This window comes from Marmota flaviventris, chromosome 4 (assembly GCF_047511675.1).
Source record: "Marmota flaviventris isolate mMarFla1 chromosome 4, mMarFla1.hap1, whole genome shotgun sequence".
NCBI classification, from domain to species: domain Eukaryota; kingdom Metazoa; phylum Chordata; class Mammalia; order Rodentia; family Sciuridae; genus Marmota; species Marmota flaviventris.
The window spans coordinates 64,518,185-64,537,782 of NC_092501.1; positions in this window are offsets into that span (position 1 = coordinate 64,518,185).

Consider the following 19,598-nt stretch of genomic DNA (forward strand, 5'->3'; position numbering starts at 1 on the left):
TAGAGAATAGGAAAGAAAAAAAATAAAAAGCTTAAGATGTTTTTTTTTCTTGAATCACAAGAGGTAAATGGGGCTGAGAATTCTTTCCAGCTTCTCTAGGTCTACTTAATAGAAGAAAATCTAGTTTAAATTCAGACCAGAGGCCATTTTAGGAACAGCATTGATATTTGTTTGGCATACCTTTTAAGTAACATTTTTAAAGAATTTGTATTTGATATGTTATTATATTCATTATGGAGACACCAATTAAAATAATTTAAATTTATTAGGCACCTTTTGATACTCCTGATGTTTGGGGCAAATTATTATTATTTGTTTTGGTGGATAAAATTTTTAATCAGGTAAAGAACTTTGGGAATAAGTTAGATTCATAAAATTTATATAAGAGAGAGGAGAAATAAACTGGGTCAGGGGCTGCAGAACACTTTTGAACATAGGGGTACCTTGAATCTGTGCGTGTGCACTGCGCATGTATGTGAGTGAACTTCTGAGAAAAAGAAACACTGAAAAGGAATAGGCAGAACTCTCCTTGCAATCCACACAGAGATAGGAATAATCTGTTTCCACAAACCACAATGGAAAGGTTTTTTTAATACATGGGTATTTAATCTAGTAGAGTCTTTGCAAAAAGTTTAGTGGTTCTTCAAAAGTTAAACATAGACTTATCATAGGGCCCAGTGTAGTTTCCTATTGCTTCTGTAATGAATTGCTACAGACTTAGTGGACTCATCAATACAATTTATTATCTTATTGTTCTGTATATCAATCATAAAATGGATCTCACAAGGATAAGATCTGGGTGTTAGCAGATCTGCAATTCCTGCTAAAGCTCTGGAGATATTTTATTTCCTTGACTTTTCCAATTTCTGAAGGCTAGCCACACTCCTTGACTTACACCTCCTGCCCCATCTTCAAAGTTAGCCATGACAGGTATGTCCTTCTCACACTGAATTGTGTTGACCTTTTCTGCTCCTTCCACTGGTACTCTAGTGACTAAATTGAATCCACTTGGATAACTGTGGATCATTTCCCTATTTCTTTAAGTCAGCTGATTAGAATCCTTAATTTCATTTGCAACTTTATTTTCCCTTTTCCTTTTATTCTAACATATTTACAGCTTCTAGAGATTAAGATGTAAACATATTCGATGGATCTTCATTCTGCCAATCACAACTGTAATTCCATTTCTAGGTGCATACATGGAGTCATGAAAATATACATCTATATAAAACCTTGCATACAAATGTGCCTAGTATCTTGATTCAAAACAGCCAGAGGGGGTTTGGGGTTGTGGCTCAGTGATAGAGCGCTCACCTAGCACATGCGAGACGCTGTGTTTGATCCTCAATACCACATAAAAAATAAATAAATAAAATAAAGATTAAAAAAAGAAAGAAAGAAAAACATCAAAAGAGTGGATATAACCCAAATTACCATTAACTGATGAATGGTAAACAACAAAAATGTAGCATCACAATGTAGTCTGTGGAGAAAAACTGATATCTGACATTTAATATTAGAAAGTCACAGAACACTTCATGGAGAAGCTGAAATTCAATTTGAATGTTAGAACACAGATAAGACACATAGGTAGAAATAGAATTAGTAATATTTTTTTCTCTTAATGTACTTATACATTTCAATTGTAATGTGTCGTCACTCAAATTCCTACTTTAGCAAGTCCCTCAACAGTGATTTGGTGGTTTAGGGCATTGTTTAATTTCAGTAGACACTTGCCTTCCTCAACAGAAGGGTATATTATTATTCTCATCAATCAAATAAGGTGTGTTTTTTGCTGTAGGAATATATTGGAAGATAGAAGCCAGAACAGGTTCTGCGCGTGAACCTTTCAGATTCTACTTCCCTTAGGATTAAAAAATAAAAATGGAAAATAGAACATTTACACTAAAGACAAAGCTCACAGAACCCTCTCTTCATCCAAACCATTCTTTCATATTTTGAGCAGTTTGATTTTTTTTGCAGAAGCCTGTGGGCCTGGCACATGCAGCTAAATATTTGTGCCTGCCCTTGCTCTGTTCCTATTTCATCTCTTTTCAGACAAGCAGTAAGTCTACCCTCTTGTCCTTCAGGGATCAAGCACAGATTACTTTATCCACAACCTCTTATATTTTGGCTGTTTTGAATAGTATAGTCTCACTCGATTGTGTTCCTTTTGTAGCACTGATGATACTTCTGAAATTTTTCTATTAAAAAAGACAAGAGAATAAGCTATTATTGTCTTTGGCACAATCTTGGAAAAAGCAAATGTGTGTTCTTTTCTCTTTATCTTTAAAGATGATGAAGACATAAGACAAAGGCCTGAGTCTGAATTTTATATATTAGGAGTGGGTAATGGCTCCAGCTCGTTCTGTTCTTTCCTAAATGGTATTCCGTCCAAATCCTTTACTATTTGGTAAAAACTTCAAAAAGCAGAGTTCATAAAAAATGGAGTTGGAGTAGTAAAAAGAGACACGTCACATCCCAACAAGGTAAATGATAGAGATCTGAAGTAATTCATTGGCTCATTCTCTCTGAGGCAAGGAAACAGTTATTATTTCTGGCAGATTACCTAACCCTGCAGAAAATGTGCAGTGCGTGTGCTTGAAATCCAAATGAGTGTTCCAAATATTCATCACTGAGATTGGTTCAAGAAAAGCCTCATCAGTATTCAGTGCCTCTGTCTTAAGATGAAAGAGGAGAAAAAACTCCTCGGGTGGAAAGAAAATAGAAGGAACTTTATCTGAGAGCGAAAGCTGCCATCGTTTACACATTCCCAACTCTTATTGACTTCAATCAACTTCTGCCTCTCAGCAGGAAGAGCTTGGCTGCAGGATAGAAATTTGAACTTCACTAATAGTATTACAAGGGGATCAAGGCTTTCATAATAAGTTTAATAACTTGGATGCAGAAAGAATCATTGGACGTCAGACTCTTAAATGTTCTGTTGGCTTAGTGAATTAGATCTTTTCTGGAAGGAGGAAAGTTTTAAAGTAAGTGAATCTGTTTGTATAGATGTGAAGTTACTGGAACTCAAAAGTCAATGTGAGACCATCCCATGATGTTATACAAATGGTCTCCACTCATGTGTTGAAAAACTAAGGTATTTGGATCCCAAACTACCAAATTTGAATAATTAATTTGATTATGAGAATTACAGAATTCTTAATTTGACTCCTTAGCATCCTTATGTCTTTTCTCTTTCCTGTATTACTCCCAATATCTGAAAAAATTCACTAAGAAAAATAATAATTAAGATTTTTATGTGTTCACTATAGTGTCAAATAGTAAGTTATTTGGTTTTACATGCATTGTCTTATTATTTCTTTATAAATGATGATTAAGGAGGCTATTAGACTGGGACAGCTCAAGTACCTTGGACTCCTACTTAAGCAAAAAGAAACCCAACTCAGTTGTTAACTATCTTAGTCATTCAGAAACTTCCAGTTAATCATTAACTAGGGCTTTTCCACTGGAATGGCCTAAATAAAGCTACTCCTCCACTTTAGCAAGTCAGGTATTCTTTGGTCTTCCTCACCATCCATCCTTATAAATGCCTTTCCACCCTAGCTGTTGGGTGAAGCCTGGAACCAATTCTAATTTGGAGCAGCCTGATTCTTGAATTGCTCTGATGAAACTGTTTAAAATTTCAGTGTACCTCAATTTATCTTTTAACAGTTCTTAATATAGTCACTGGACGTAAGAAACTTAGGGCAAAAAAAGGTTAAGCAACTTCTCTAAGTCACACAGCTAGAATGATAGAGTATGGGAAATTGAACTCAGATTTACCATAGGATCCAGAAACTCTATTTCTGGGTATACATCTAAAGGAACTGGAGTTGGTTCATCAAAGAGACATCTACTCTTCCATATTCATTCAGCATTATTCACAATAGCCAAGATATAAAAGCAGCTTATCAGTGGATGAATGGATAAAGAAAGTGTATGTATATATATGATGAAATACCATATAGCCTCAAAAAAAGGAAATTCTATCATTTGTGACAATATGATCAGCCAGACATAGACAGACAAATGATTTCACTTATTTGTAGAATATAAGAAAGTTGATTTCATAGAAACAGATAGAAGTGTGGTTTTCAGAGACTGGGGCAGGGAAGGGAGAGATGAAGAAGGGGAAGACGTTCATCCATCACACTGCTTGGTGACTACAGTTAATAATGTGTTATGTATTTAAGAATCACTAAAATAGATTCTTAACATTTTCGTTCCCCGCATGCACAAACGTAATTTGAGGTTATCAATATGTTAATTAGCTTGTGTGAGTCTTTCTATACTATATAAGTAGGGCAAAACATCACATTGTACTTCATGATTTCACAGGCTATAGTAACTTCTCAGTATTTGTAATCTGTTCTTCTTATTTTGACTTTTGTTTAGTTAGAACTCTGATAAGAAGGAAATCTTCTACTCATTCCTCTGCCTCTAGTTTTGCACTTTTCTACTTTATTCTCTCCATTGCTGCTAGTCAGGTCTTCTTAATACTAAAATCTTGGCACATATTTTTTTTTGGTACTGAGGATTGAATTCAGTGGCACTCTACCACTGAGCCACATCCCCAGCCCTATTTTGCATTTTACTTAGAGACAGAGTCTCGCTGAGTTGCTTAGCTCCTCGCTTTTGCTGAGGCTGGCTTTGAACTTGTGATCCTCCTGCCTCAGCTTCCTAAGCCACTGGGATTACAGGCGTGTGCCACTGTGCCCAGCTGACACTTGTTTTTATTCTATTGAGTCTTTCAATAATTCTCACCTGACTCCTGAATGAGCACATACACCTTCTAGCAGGAAACAAAAGGCCTAGGTGTCCCACCGATTTCTACAGACTTGTATCCTGCAATCCTCTTCCTTAGCACTTGAGCTTCACCATCACAATTTCTTACTTAAGAGACTTGTGATTGTGTCATGCTCCTATTCTTCTGCATGTGGCTTTTCTCTTCTTTAGGTGTATTTCCATATTTGTTTGTTTTAAAACAGGCAAACCCTCGCTATCCTGTAACCTGAGATTTATGAGTAAACCTGACCTTCCGAGAATGGTTCACTTTTTAATTATGTCCCTCTGTATTTATTACCACAGTGTTGTCTGCATCTTTTATAGGAATAGTGCATGTTTATTTTATGTACTTTATGTTGTGTTGATTGCCTGTATCTCTCTCACTCTCCTTCACTAGTTGCCAAGTGTTTTATCTATCATTGTGGAGTAGGTATAATGATGAATGGTAACAGCTTCTAAACGGCTCGCAGTTTAGGGGCCAATATATTTATAAACAAAAAGTTGGAACACAGGAGCTATGTAAAACATGCTACGTCATCAAGGAGAGTGAAACATGTCTCCAGTGGGAAGCTGGGTTAGGTCATACAGATGCTTTGAAGTTTGAATTGGTCTTAAGGATGAAATAGAATTAGGCAGGCAAGGAAAGGCATGCAAGGTGTGGGGAGGCAAGAAATTACCCAAAATGAAATATCAAAATGTAAAAGTCAAAGCAGCATAGTCCATATAGGCAATTTCCGTAATTCTGAATGGCCAGAGTATGGAGTATAGCATATGTTTGGAAGAGGAAGAGAATTTGACTCTGGAAAACAGGAAGGATTGAGAAGAACCTCATTGTCCATATAGGAGGACAGTCTCCAAACAGGGTTAGAAAAGAGAAAGAGCTGTAAGAATGAGCTTAAGATGAAGGTATTTTAACTCTTGTGGCACTTCTTCTTTATCAAGCAGATCAAACTGAGGCTATTGCAGTAGTCTGAGAAGGTCATATGTGGCCCTAAATGTAGCAGTAGAAATGGGGTTTATGAGAGTAGAATTAATTTGAAATATTTAGAAATTTGAAGAAATATGCCTATTGATACATTACATGTAGATGTTAAAAAAGACAAAGGATTCAGAAAAAAAAATCTTGTTTTTTTGTTTGTATGACTTAAGTGGATGCAAATCTTTAGACAGTGAATTCAAAAGAAGTAGTTTGGGTTAATAGATTATTGCTAATCTGTTTGAAATGTTAAATATATGTTGCCTAAGAAAATTTCATGTATGTATGTGCAATATAGTTGGTGTTAAGGGGCTAGAACTAGGAAGGTTGGGCTGAAGTTATTGATTGGAGTTCATCAGACGATGATAGATACTAAGTAAAGAATGGGTTAGCCCACTCAGCTCATGAGAAAAAAAATGCAGGTCAGGGAAAAATTGTAAGAAAGAATATTTAAGAGATCAGGGCAGAGAAAAGTTTATGAATGACTAGAAAATAGCCATCAAATAATTAGAAAGGATAGGATGTCAAAAGGAAGTCGAAGAATGAGCACATGCTTAAACAGGAGTTTGTACTCAACAGTGTGAAATCCCTCAGCATGAAAGTATGATACAATTTGAAAAGACTCAGTAGATTTGGTAACAAATACATCATTGATCTTCTTCATGACTGTGGGACCATGAAAGCAAAATGAACAGAAAGTTGATTGCAATATTTGAGAAGAACCAATATTTGAGAAAACCTGAAAGCAGATCACTATTTTCCAGGGAATTTAATAAAATGGGAAGGAGAGAGGGGCCATAAACTAGAAGAAACCTCACAGTTGAACGATATGATATTTTTCTCTTAGCCATGTTCATAGTCTAAGGGAGGTGGACTACAGGGGAATGCATTTACTAAGGATAATGCATTGTCTTTCTCATTCAATCTGCACTCATTCTCTTATCAAATATTCCCCCTTTCTCCTTCCAGTCTTTCCTTTTCTTCTTTCTGCATTTATACACACCCTGGCTCTCACATTCTATCCTTGTCTATTAATACACCCATTTATCTGGATTTTTCTTATTCTCTTACTTGATATTTTAGGGATTTTTCAGAATCCCTGTGCCTATTTCGATGAAGAGGTTCTGCAGTGGTTCTGCAGATGTGATACTGTTGGTAAGAATGAATTGGTGGTTGTGGATAATACTGGCATTTTACCCAGGCAACATGGGTATTTCATTAGAAATCATAAATGGTTGAACTCAATAGCATGACCTAAGGGAAAAACCCCAGTCTAATGTATGTGAAGTGTGCGTACATTTGTTTTTGTGCTATTATATGATACTGTTTAACTAACAGTTTTTAAGAGTAAAAGTACAAAGTAAAGTATACATACACTACTTTCTGCCTCAATTGCACAGGTCTGGAAAGAACCAAAGTTTTATGACCCGAAGTAGAAATCTCAAGGTCTGAAATTGTGTAACAACTCAAGCTTACTGACTCGCCTTTCATTTTCCTATTATCTTTTTGGGAAGCAAATGGCATCTTCAAGCTATGAATCACTTAAACCATCAGGGGGAAAATTGAAAGCTTCAAGTAGAAGCCCATTTTATGAATGTCTCAGAAAGTGATCAGAAAATAATGTGAGATTGTGGGCTCCTGATGTAGATGGAAATCAAATAGACTGCTTTTTCTCTATGGGTCATTGTGCTCCACATTGAGTACATTAAGTACCTTTTACTACTCTGAAGCAACAAAGGAATTGGAGGATGTTTACTTGGAGTCAGAACAGACAGCCCATCACCATCAGAGCCACTTGTAACCCATCCCTAGGAAAGTGAAAGGCTCGGATGCAGTCCAGTTTCCACCGGCCATGTCTGCTGGCAGCAGGCTCACATTGGGCTATTGCGACAGGACACTGGGTTACCTGGAGGAGATGCTGGTAACACAAGAAAATAGAAATTGTATTTTTGATGAAAAAACATTCTTGAACAACATTACCTTAAATATATTTACTTTGATTATTAAGGAAATCTCTTTTAAAAAACCCCTCAAATTTATGGTACTGCAAAAAAAAAAAAAAAAAAGGAAAAATCAGGTTTAGACCACAGGTTTTACATTCACATAGACCTAGTTTGCAACATGCACCTTGGCTGTTGTGCATTGTGTGACCCAGGGCAAGTTTCCCAGCCTTTTTGAACTATAGTTTCCTTACCTACAAATAAGTCTACAACACCTGTCTCATAGGGCTGTAGTGAGCATTATTATCTGGTATTCATTAAACTCCTATTGTTATTCCTGACTATTCCTTGATTTCTCTTAAGTTTTCCAGGGACATAAATATGAGGGGAGAGGAAGGTGTGGTTTGACTCAAGAGACTAGGGAGTTGACCTATGAGAATTTCTACAGAAGTCAGCATGTGAGCTGCACAAAACCAGAAATGGTCATTTTTGTGTTAGTTTTTACTCCTGTTTTTCTAATAGTTTTATTGTAAATAGTAATTTTCCTAAGGAAATAACATTATTTTGAACTTTTGACATTAGAGGGCTGACTTTGCTCTTTTATTTTTTGTTGGGCTGAAAATATCCTGACCTTGATCTTTCTAGGATGTATTATCACCTCCTAATTCCGTGCAGCAGGTACCAAAGAGACACCTTTGTCCTAGAAGTAGGAGGATTATGTCTGTCCTCCCTAAATGAAATGCTGGAATGAATCAGATCAAGCCCTTGTATCACCCAGGATCTCACAACAGAAAACTATTTATTGGACCTGAGGGGCATACTTTCTGACCATTGTCTTGGTCATAATGTAGGATAACATAGTCTGAGCATCTCTATTTTCCCTATGGATGTGTCCAATGGTTTGTTTATACAGTGGTAGTGAGCCCTCCAGTCAAGTTCAAAATAGCATACAAAGGAAAAAAAATTTGACTATACTAACCCCAGCTGTGGACTTTGTACAAAGCTGAGTTTTATAGTACCTGTTCAATATTCATTTCTTAATTCTCTCTCTGTTCCTCTGGCCCGTCTTCTTGTCCAGCTTCATATATAAAAAAAACAAAGATTATTTTTTACAGGACCTAATTGTTTTTCTTGCTGAAGGTTAATAACACTGGGGATGGATCCCTTCCCCCCCTTCATTTAACAGGTGCTAAACAGAATTATACATTTGTAAAGCATTATTTAGAATTCATAAGCATATTCAGCACATGTTCCTCTTTATTTTCTTCTCAAGGTGAAGACTCTCCTTCAATAATGTTATTTCCTTCCACATCTATTATGACATAGCAATCGCTCAGTATATCACAATTACTGTTTTTCACATTTTTTTTCAGATGAAACTCCTTAGAAGTTAATTTTTTTCTTATAATAATCACCTATGGATAATAACTCTGTTCTTCTAAATGCAAAATGAATAGATTAACAAATCCTAGAAGGTCAGTATGTTGTAGCCTTGGTGAGCTAAGGGCAATAGAGGGCTACTCGTTGGTGAGATCCATAGTGGCAATGGGCATGTGGTCTCTATGACTGGATAATTTGGTGGTGTAATTAATTAACATATAGATATGAGAACAAAGTAAGGGAAATAAGGGAAGAGTCAGGGATAGAAAAAAAGTTTGGGTTTCTGCTTCCCAACTAAGTGAGCTTCCAACAAACTGCTAAAGCTCAATGGAGCCTTATCCTTGACTTAGTAAATTAGGTAATTTATATGTTAGAAAAGTTGGGTGAGCAATGGGTATGCAATGAATATTCTATCAAATACTACTTAGTCTTCCTACAGTAGGGGAAAGTCCTCCTCCCCACTTTCACTGAGAATTGAACCCAAGGGCCTTCTACCACTGAGTTATATCCCCAAGCCTTTTTTGTTTTTTAAATTTTGAGACAAGGTCTTGCTAAGTTGCTAAGGGCTTCACTAAGTTGTTGGAGCTGGCCTTGAACCTGTGATCCTCTTACCTCGTTTCCTGAGTCACTGGGATTACAGGTGTGTGCCACCATGGCTGGCTAGGGGAAAGGCCTGTGTGTTCCTCTAGTTAAGTCCCCTATTCTCCTTCATGCCCCTCTCCCTTCTCCACCTAGGGAGAAACAAGTGCTCTGCAGGAACAGTGTATAACTATATTTGAGAGAGAAATATTGCTACTTTGGCTACTGATACATTGCTGTAGCTTTGTTGATAACAGACTGGGAATCCCCCACATCCTTAGTTTCCTGTACCCAACACTTTGAGACTTCAAATATAAATCTAATTGCCACCCATCAATCCACCAAACTCTAGTTCATCAGTTGGAATAACTTCTGAAAGACACATAGCTAAATTTGCATGATTCTTTAAATATCTATAGACTTAGAGTAATTTATTGAATTTTTTTAAAAAAAGGGTTTGAAGATCTCTGAAGGTTTAGTCCTCTGGGTCTCATTTCATTTTATTTATTTATATTTTTGGTACCAGAGGATTGAACTCAGGGGCACATGAATGCTGAGCCACATCCTCAGCCCTATTTTGTATTTTATTTAGAGATAGAGTCTCATTGAATTGCTTAGCACCTCACTTTTTGCTGAGGCTGGTTTTGAACTTGGGATCTTCCTGTCTCAGCCTCCTGCGCTGCTGGATTACAGGTGTGTGACCTCGCATCTGGCCTCATTTATTTTAGTATTAACTTTATAAGATTCACTGCCTTGCTTCCCTATCATCCCTCCACAGCCAAACTTGGTGGGAGGTAAGGCAGAGAAAGGAGGATCCCTCATTTGGAGAAAGAGGTCAGGAGGAAAGTTCATTCCAGAAACAGGGCATTTGGTAAAGTAGGTTTTCAGAGAATTGGTTTTTGGTAAATTAATTCTGTGAACTGACTTGCTTTATGCAACTCTGGGAACTAAATCTAAAAGGTTGCCTGCAGCTTTTCATAGGTGAGTTCTCTTCCCCAAATAAGAATCAGTCTCCCAGCAAGTAGAATAAAATCATGCTAAAGGAAGAAGCTCCAAACAGCAGGGGAACTTGTATACTGCATGTGGTTATTTACAATTAGAAAAGGCTATATTTGCATGAAAACTTGTTTAAAATGTATAGAATAATTTGCTTAAGGAACCTATATGGAGATCATAGAAAGGACTTAAAGTAACTTGTGCTTGTGATTAAAAAAGAATTCTATGAAAGTAACAATATAAATCCTAGCAAGGATGATTTCAGAGCTCACTGAAAAGCAGGATCTTTTCCATTACAAAGGAATTGTTTTTCTTCTGCTAGCAGAAGAAAACCCTGTTGGAGAAGTGACAGTGCTGAGTTATTCAGCCAGCAAGAGACTGTCAGAATACAGCAGCTGTTGCTAGGAGCAAGAGAAAGGTACGGACAAAATTGATCAGAGTTTGGAGTTTGGACTGTGATAACAGCTTTGAAAGGAAGTCCTACTTCTGGAAAGGTTCACCAGCTCATAGGAAGTGAGAACATTCCGAGATGAAGGAGAGACATACCAGTCCTCTTCTTTTCCATAGTAAATTATGAAAATTTGTTTTCCTTTTGCATATATATATATATATATATACATATACATACACACGCACACACACACATATATATTTATATCTCCCTATACAATTAATGGGTGGGTATAAAAGACAATTTAAATGCAAAACAAATCAATTTATAAGTTAGGGCTATTGCTAACATAAGAGGTAAATATGCTTTTTAAGTACTATGGAATTATTTATTAATTGAATGTGACTTTAAAAAAAAAAGAAAGCTTATTTCATAACAAATATACATGTATCTCAGATTTGTCTGTTGTGCCCATTCTAAAAAGGTCAGAATAGAAGCATAAGAGGTTTATTAAAAATTGACTTTTACAAAGTGGAAAATAACAAACTTAAGGAGTCAATTGGGCAGAAGAGTTTAAGAAATTCCAGTTAGAAATCGGCATGCTGCCTGACTTAGTTCAGTCTAAGTTGATAGCAAAATTTCTTCTGAACATAAGAAAACCTAGGGTGGTTATGTAGAACAGATGCTATGGTTTGGATAAGTGTCCCCTAAAGGCCCATGTGTTAAAGGTTTGGTTGCCTGCCTTCAGTGCTATTGGGAGTTGTGGAATCTTTAAAAGGTAACACCTACTATGAGGAAGTTAGGTGACTGAAAACATGGCATAGAAGATGATACTGGGACCCATCACCTTCCTCTGTCTCTTTACCTTCTGGCCACGTGAAGTAAGCAGCTTTCTCTACCATGTGCTCCTGCCATGATACTGCTTTACCACAAACTCAAAAGCAATGGATCATCCACTGAAACCAGGAGTCAAAATAAAACTTTTCCTCTTTTTTTTAAGTCAGTTTATTATAAGTATTTTGTTATAGTACAGAAAGCTGACTAACACAATGTAGTTCAAAGTGAAAGGCTGCAGGAAAAATTTTGTAAAGTAAAGACAGCTTCATGGAGGCCCTTAGAAATTGAGTAACTGACTCATTACATCAGATTATAAAAGAACAAGTTTCCAGTAAACTAATACAGCCATTTGTGATTCTCAGAATGAGAGTAGCATTGAGTTTTTCCCCTGTCTGGAACTTTAGCTATGCCTGTAGAAATTTCTTTTTTCTTTTCTTTTTTTAATATTTATTTATTTTTATGTGGTTCTGAGGATCGAACCCAGTGTCTCATACAGGTGAGGCAAGTGCTGTACCACTGAGCTACAACCCCAGCCCTGCTAATAGAGATTTCTAATGTTTATATTCACCATTTCTCCATGATCTGGAAGTGGCTTACATCTTAGCCATGCTACATATACTCTTACATACATTTTTGTGAGTACTTCTGTTAGTTCTTTGAGTATTATTTTCAATCAGTCTCAAGTCTGAACTTATAATAAAGCTTTTGCTTCTTTTGTTTAATTTAAACTTGACTTCTTGAAAGAGAAGTTCTTCCTAAACCTGTGTACCTGTACTTCATTGTTCTCTTGCTGAATTGTTTTATTGTTATTAATGGACTCCAAGGACTTTTCTCATCTTTTTCACTTCTATTAGTCTTCCCCACAACTTGTACAATCCCTTAGATGTTTTATATTCACTCAGTATCCAGCATTTTGAATTTTAATGGTATATTTATTCTAGGCTTATTTCTCCTATCTCCTGAAGAGTGTCTTATGAAGAGTTATGGATATGGTCATAAAATCCAATAAAGATGCATTTGTCAAACTGATTTATTTTTCAAAACCTGTCCCTCTTAAATTCATAAAAGAAACCAGATTTTTGCAGATATTTAACTACTGAAGTGGAAATGATAAGAGTCATCCAGGCACAGATATTAAAAAGAACCACACTAGAAAAGGATCTGCTGCTTACTCTAAATTGTTCTTTCTCAAAGTGTGAGAGGCAGTCCCTTAAGTAGATGAATTAATCATAAACATGTTAAATCATCAGGCATGATAAAAGTTGGGTTTTATGATTCATAATAATTAGTTGGAGGAACTAAAAGGTATAACTAAATAGACTCGTGAGAAATCACAACTGGATAAGTTTATTTTTAAACTCAGAGATCAAAGTGGATGCTTTTTACAAGAAAAAAAAGTCGCCTAGATTTATTCAGTCATGATTATAAAACCTATATTTTTAACGCACAAAGGTTCAGCGCCATGGTGTGATTCTTACATATCACTTGGTAAGTAAACAAATGATTCTGGGAAAATCCACAAAATATGACTTTGTCTTCAGTTTTCTTATGTCCCCTTTCCTGGTTATCATATTTCCATAAATTTTGTCGCCCTTTTGAAAGTATCAGACTTGAATTTTTCCTTTCCAGTAACTCAAATGTCTTACATTGCTTACACTCAGTGACAGCTATCCGTTTTTCCAGATTGTAGTTATCTTTTCTTCTGCCATTCATGTCATCCACCTATTCTCTGGACAGCATGCTCCTATCTAGTGAAGAATGTGTTCCCACTGTGCCTGTTTCATCATCCCAGTCGTTCCCAAATGAGGACATTGAAGATTTATTGCTTATGAGTTGACTGAGCTCTTCTTTTGCTCGACTTCAACACCCTCCTCATTATGTCCAGTGTTTGTTTGCTTTTCCCCTTACATTTTGAAGAAACTTTGAAGACACAGCTCTTTGACATACTTCTTCCTCTCATCCCTTCTCACGTCGTTTCTGAACGATGAAGTGCACTATAACACAATTGATCATTCTTTTGAATCCTTTTATGTTATCCATATACCAACCTTTCTGAAGCCTTTCTCTTTATCCTGAGACACATTCCTATTCATCTTATTGATTGGAGGTATGTGTCTTTAGGACTGGGCATTGCTAGTGGTAAATATCCAGGTGTAAGAAGATTGAGTTTTATTGTTTTTTTTTCTTCTTCTTCTTCTTTTGGTCACATAGTAAGGCAACAATCAAAGATCAGGCTTAGGAATCTCTGATTTTGCCATGGATATACAACCTAATTGTTTAGTAACTATGTTCTATAGACATTACCAAGTTGAAACCAGAAATCTTTGTTTATTATTAAAACATTTCCAGGGGCTTTACACATATATAATTGGTGCTTCCTTCACTTTATGATCACAATAAAAATGGCTGATTTTCAGAAATGTCCATATTTTTCCTAAATAGAAATAATTAAATGTCCTTTGGGATTCATGCCCATATTTTCATATGACAGACTAGACCCAATTTACATTAAGATAGAACTATGAATTGAAAGTCTACAATGTTATTTTCAGCTTTTTCAAAAAAGCTTTAGACCTTTGCCCTTTTTTAAAGCTTTATTTTATTTATTTACTTTTATGTGGTGCTGAGGATTGAGCCCAGTGCCTCAAACATGCTAGGCAAGTGCTCTACCACTGAGCCACAACCCTAGACTCTTATACTCAGCTTTTATCATTAAAAAAAAAAAATCTGGCTTCCTTTTTTTATCAAAATAATCTCAAACTAGAATATCCTTGTTTATCTTAATTTTGTTCATAAGGGACAAATAAATGAGGGACAGAGAACAGTTGAGGGACTTATCTGGAATTACACAGGTCAATGCAGATGTGAGACAGAAAATGTCACCAACTCTCCAGGTGCCTTTGTTATTTAGCTTATTTAATAGCTACTGAGCAGCAATATCATCTAATATAATGGACAAATATTGCTTTATAATTTAGTTATACTCTAAACAATAAAGAGGAAAAGAAAAAAATTAGCCTTGTGTCAATACCATGATACTGTGATCATTAGATGTACTTTAAGTGATTTATTGAAGTCATTGTGTAATTGAGCGTCTGTTGTCTACACAATGTACCTTTTTGAAATTAATATATGTAGGAAGATTACATCCATCCATTCTTGTGGGATCAGTAAAACAAAGTTAAGAGAAAATGTCAGGCAGTTGTTGCTTCAGTAAATACATGTGTAAAATATGAAAATTGTCTAAATTTATTCCTTATCTCAATATTTATTAAACATCTACTATGTGTAGATATTATTCCAGGAGTTTGGTACTAAGGAAATATTTACTTAAAAAAATCTTTCCAAACTGGAGGAAATTAGAGTATGGGGGCATCTTGAAAGTCACTTTTGTATAAATTTTGTTAGTCATTTTTTGGGCTCCTTTTGATTTTGATTTTTCTCATTTATAAGCTCATCTTCAAACAATTGATTAAAATACCTCCTGTCTGCTTCTATTCTGGATGTTCCCATTTGTACCATGTTAGAAAGTATGCGAACTTATTTTCTTTTCACCGTGTTTAATATCTCAATTGTCAATTCCCAATTATATTATTCTTCTTGCTCTGACTTATTCTTATTAGCTTTGTTTCAGATTATCTATTCTATTTGATCTTGGCTTTTGTTCTCTTTTTGATGACTATGTCTTTGAAATAACCCTAAGATCAAGGCAAAAGCACTTGACTTGATGGCACATAGATTGGTTAGAAGTCTGTTTCTTTTTGAAAAATAGCCATTTCTGGAAAGCGTCATTCAAGTTAAAGCAAACTAGAACTGAATAGAAGTTAAAGTAGTAAAGAGAAATCTGATTCTGGACTATAGCAATAGGGAAAGAGAGATCCCAGTATAGAACTGGATTCCATTCTAAATATACCAGGGAGAAAGGGGGATTTAAGAAGAAAGAACAGGATGTCAGTGGATGAAAATTAGGAAGAAGAGACATCAAGTGTAGGGAGATTCTGGCTGAATCGATCTAATAGGATTCCCACTAAGGCAGACTAGGGTGATCAGATAGCAAGGGCAGGGAGTAAGAGCTTTGAGGATGACCAGGTGTCCAGGGCAGGGGATCTTGCTGAACTGCTTTGGCAGCATTTTTTAAAACTAGATTTTATAAGAAAGTAAAAATATGGACCTAGGAGAAGTTTCAGAAGCCTAACTAAAGTTTAGCCAAGTGAGCAATCTTTTTTTTTTTTTTTTAAACATCAGAAATTTATTAGTTGCTCAAAACATTACATTGATCTTGACTCAAAACAGAGCAGGGAGGAAGAGCATGAGAAGAAGACTACCATCAAACAGGGAAGAGAGGTGGGAGGGAATGAGAGAGAGAGGGGGAATTGCACGGAAGAGGGAAGGAGACCCGCATTGTTATACAAAAATACATATAAGAGGAAGTGAGGCGAAGGGGAGAAAAAAAACCAAGAGAGAGAAAGAGAAATGAGGTACAGTAGATGGGGTAGAGGGAGGGGAGGACAGGGGAGGGGAGGGAAGAGGGGATAGGAAGGGGATAGGAAGGGCAGCAGAATACAACAGACACTAGTATGGCAGTATGTATAAACGTGGCTGTATAACCAATGTGATCCTGCAATCTGTACATGTGAGAATAATAAGAATTCATACCCCATTTGAAACAAATGTATGATATATGATATGTCAAGATCAATGTAATGTTTTGAGCAATCTTTATTATTATTAGGGCATAATATTCATATAGTATTTATATATCTTTATAGAGTATAGTATAATTCAATACATGTACACAATGTGTAATGATCTAATGAAGAACAATTATTGGTCATCAAACCAACCTTCACTCTTTAGTGAGGGTTTTTCTTTTCTTTTTTTTTTTTTTTGTGGAGGGTACTTTGCATTAAGAATATTTTAGGATCTCTTGGTGCTTCATAATAAATTTTAGGTATTTATTTATTTATTTTTCTGGGGGAAAATAAATGTCTATTAAATGGTTTATAGAAAATAGACTAAAACTTGCTTCTCTCATGCTCAGGTGGAAAAAAATCTGAGTCTCATTGAAACAACTGAGAAAAGAAATTTACGATTTTTTCAGAGTTTATTAACATATGACTTCTGTAAAATGAGTATTGTTTTTCATTGTTGTAAGTTTTAAAGAGAATAGACATAATTACATTTCATATTAGCTTGGAACACACTGTAAAAGAAGACTAAAATATGTACAATTTTTATTTGTCAAAAAAATTATATCCAACATTTAAAAAAAGGACTGAATAAAAGATTCATGGCAAGATACATTACTTTTCTTCTAAAACTACCGATAATAGTAATTACTGATAAAATACTTTCTTCAAAAATATATTAAGATTTATTTGATGGCTAGTTTAGAAACAAATGGATAATTTTTACATCCATTTTTATAAACCAACATTTCTATTTCACACCAATTGAAGTTCTTATAATGGCAGATTTTATAAGTAAAAAAAGGAAATACATTAAATGACTTGTAATAAAACTAGGGCAGAATATTTTAAAAATTATGGACATTCTTTATTTTCAAGAAGTATTCCACCTTAAGAAAATGTATCCTTACATATACATGACACCTTAGTCAAAAGATTGAACATTGTCAGAATTTTGTATTACTTACCTTCTGAGATTTTGTAAGATTAATAAGGTTAGTGTTACACACTTATTTTTTGAATTTGTTTTTGCTGTTATTTATCTTCTGTAACTATTAAAAGTTGAATTATGATGAAAGTACTGGTATGCACAGTATGTTCACAAAAATGACTTCTTAACCATATCTGAAGAGGAGGAAGAATTGAAATCACAACATTGTTTTCCTTCAATTCCTCTTTTATACAGTCCCCATTACGAGTTAAAGTTTTCATTATGGATAAGTTACATTTTGGTTTAATTAGCTCTTTGTTGCTGTGACCAAAAGATTGACAAGAACAACTTAGAGGAGGAAAAGTTCATTTTGGCTCATGGCTTCAGAGTTTCAGTTCATGGTTTTGCCCAAGGTAGGGCAGAACATCATGCTGGCAGAGTGTGGTGGAGGAGAACTGCTCAATTCAGCAGAGAGAGAGTGAGGTGCCTGCCACAAAGTATAAAACCCAATGGCACGCCCCTGTGACCTACTTCCTCCAAACACATCCTAATTGCCTATAGTCACTATCAAATTAATCCAATAAAGTGGATTTATCCAGAGTAGATTGCAGCTGTCATAAACTAATCATTTTGCCTCTGAACATTCTTGCATTGTCTCTTATAGGAGCATTGAGGAGACACCTCATATCCAAATTATAACGTTTCATTCAAATACCTTTTCCAATTGACTTTCCCGGCCCCTCTCTATCTGATCCATACAGATTTTGGGTTTCTTTATGTAAACATGATGATCATTTTTTTGGCAATATTTGAATCCCTCTCCTGTCATGTACTCCATGAGAAGGATTAAACAAAAAGTTCTCTACTTTGAAGATGGTGCTCTTCTTTAAGTGCATTGCCAATTATATCTAGCTGCTATAGATTTTTTTTCCTATTTCTCCTAGTGGTTCTTCCTCTTTCTGAAGCTGGGAGATGATGTCTGGTTTGGAAACCGATACTCTATATTTTGCTAGTTTGGCCCAGAGAGACCAGGTCTTTGTGTTGGTTCAGCTTCATGTCTCCATCCAGGGCTGGCCCATTAGCCTGAGTGAGACATATAGTCATATATTTGAAATTCACTTCATGTAAGCAGGAAATTTCTGGCCTATAGTCTTTCTGCTCCTCCCCTTCTCCTCTGGGCACCAGTAGGTCCTAGGGATTCAAGTTCTGCTGCTTTGAGAGCTTCCATTCAGGATCTTCAGGCTGAATTTGCCCAGGCCTGACTCTGTTTCAATCAGTGCCTGTGTTTTCCCCTACCCCCACCATTAAATTATGACTGCACAAGTACCTTCTGGAGTCGTCTCTAATTTTAACCTTATTTACCATAAGGTATTATTCACAAGATTTAATATTTATGACTACTTATTTTCAGGTGGGGCCAGTTGCTAGGTAAATAATCTTTTAATTGCACACGAACACTATTGTACAACTTTACATTGAATATTAGAAAAACTTGTACAGTATATTTTTCAAACTTCACTAAAAAGAATTAATACTTATTTATGTATCTCTTCTGCTAATTTATATATGAACTTACTCTGTTAAATTGGAGATATGTGAAATAAGAAGCTAAAGAGTCACTGTCTTTAATTTGAAGTAAATTGTATTCTTGAGGTGAACATATACCTTTTTATTGAAGATCTTGATGTGGTTGAGAATTTCCTTGGGTATCATTTGGGATAGGAGAAAATAAAGAAGAAATAAGGGAGAGAAATGAAGTAAAACATTTCGAAAGATGTCAATGAGCACCATGAGACAAGTATGAGGCCTAAGCTGATGTTAGAATATGTGCCATAATTTTTACATGCTGTAACTCTGGCCTCTTTGTGAGTTTTGCCATTTAAATTATCAGATAGAATTTGAATTAATAGTTTTTTCCCACCCCAGGTCATTTAAAATAATTTTCTGTTTGAGCAAGAATTTTGGTAATGTAAAAATGAATATCATATCAGATCAGAACAACGTAAAATAAAATGATGTAATTTTTTCAACATGAAGTTTTCAAGTTCTTTGTCTTAGCTGTTAATTTTGTTTGTTCTCAAAATAATCTTGG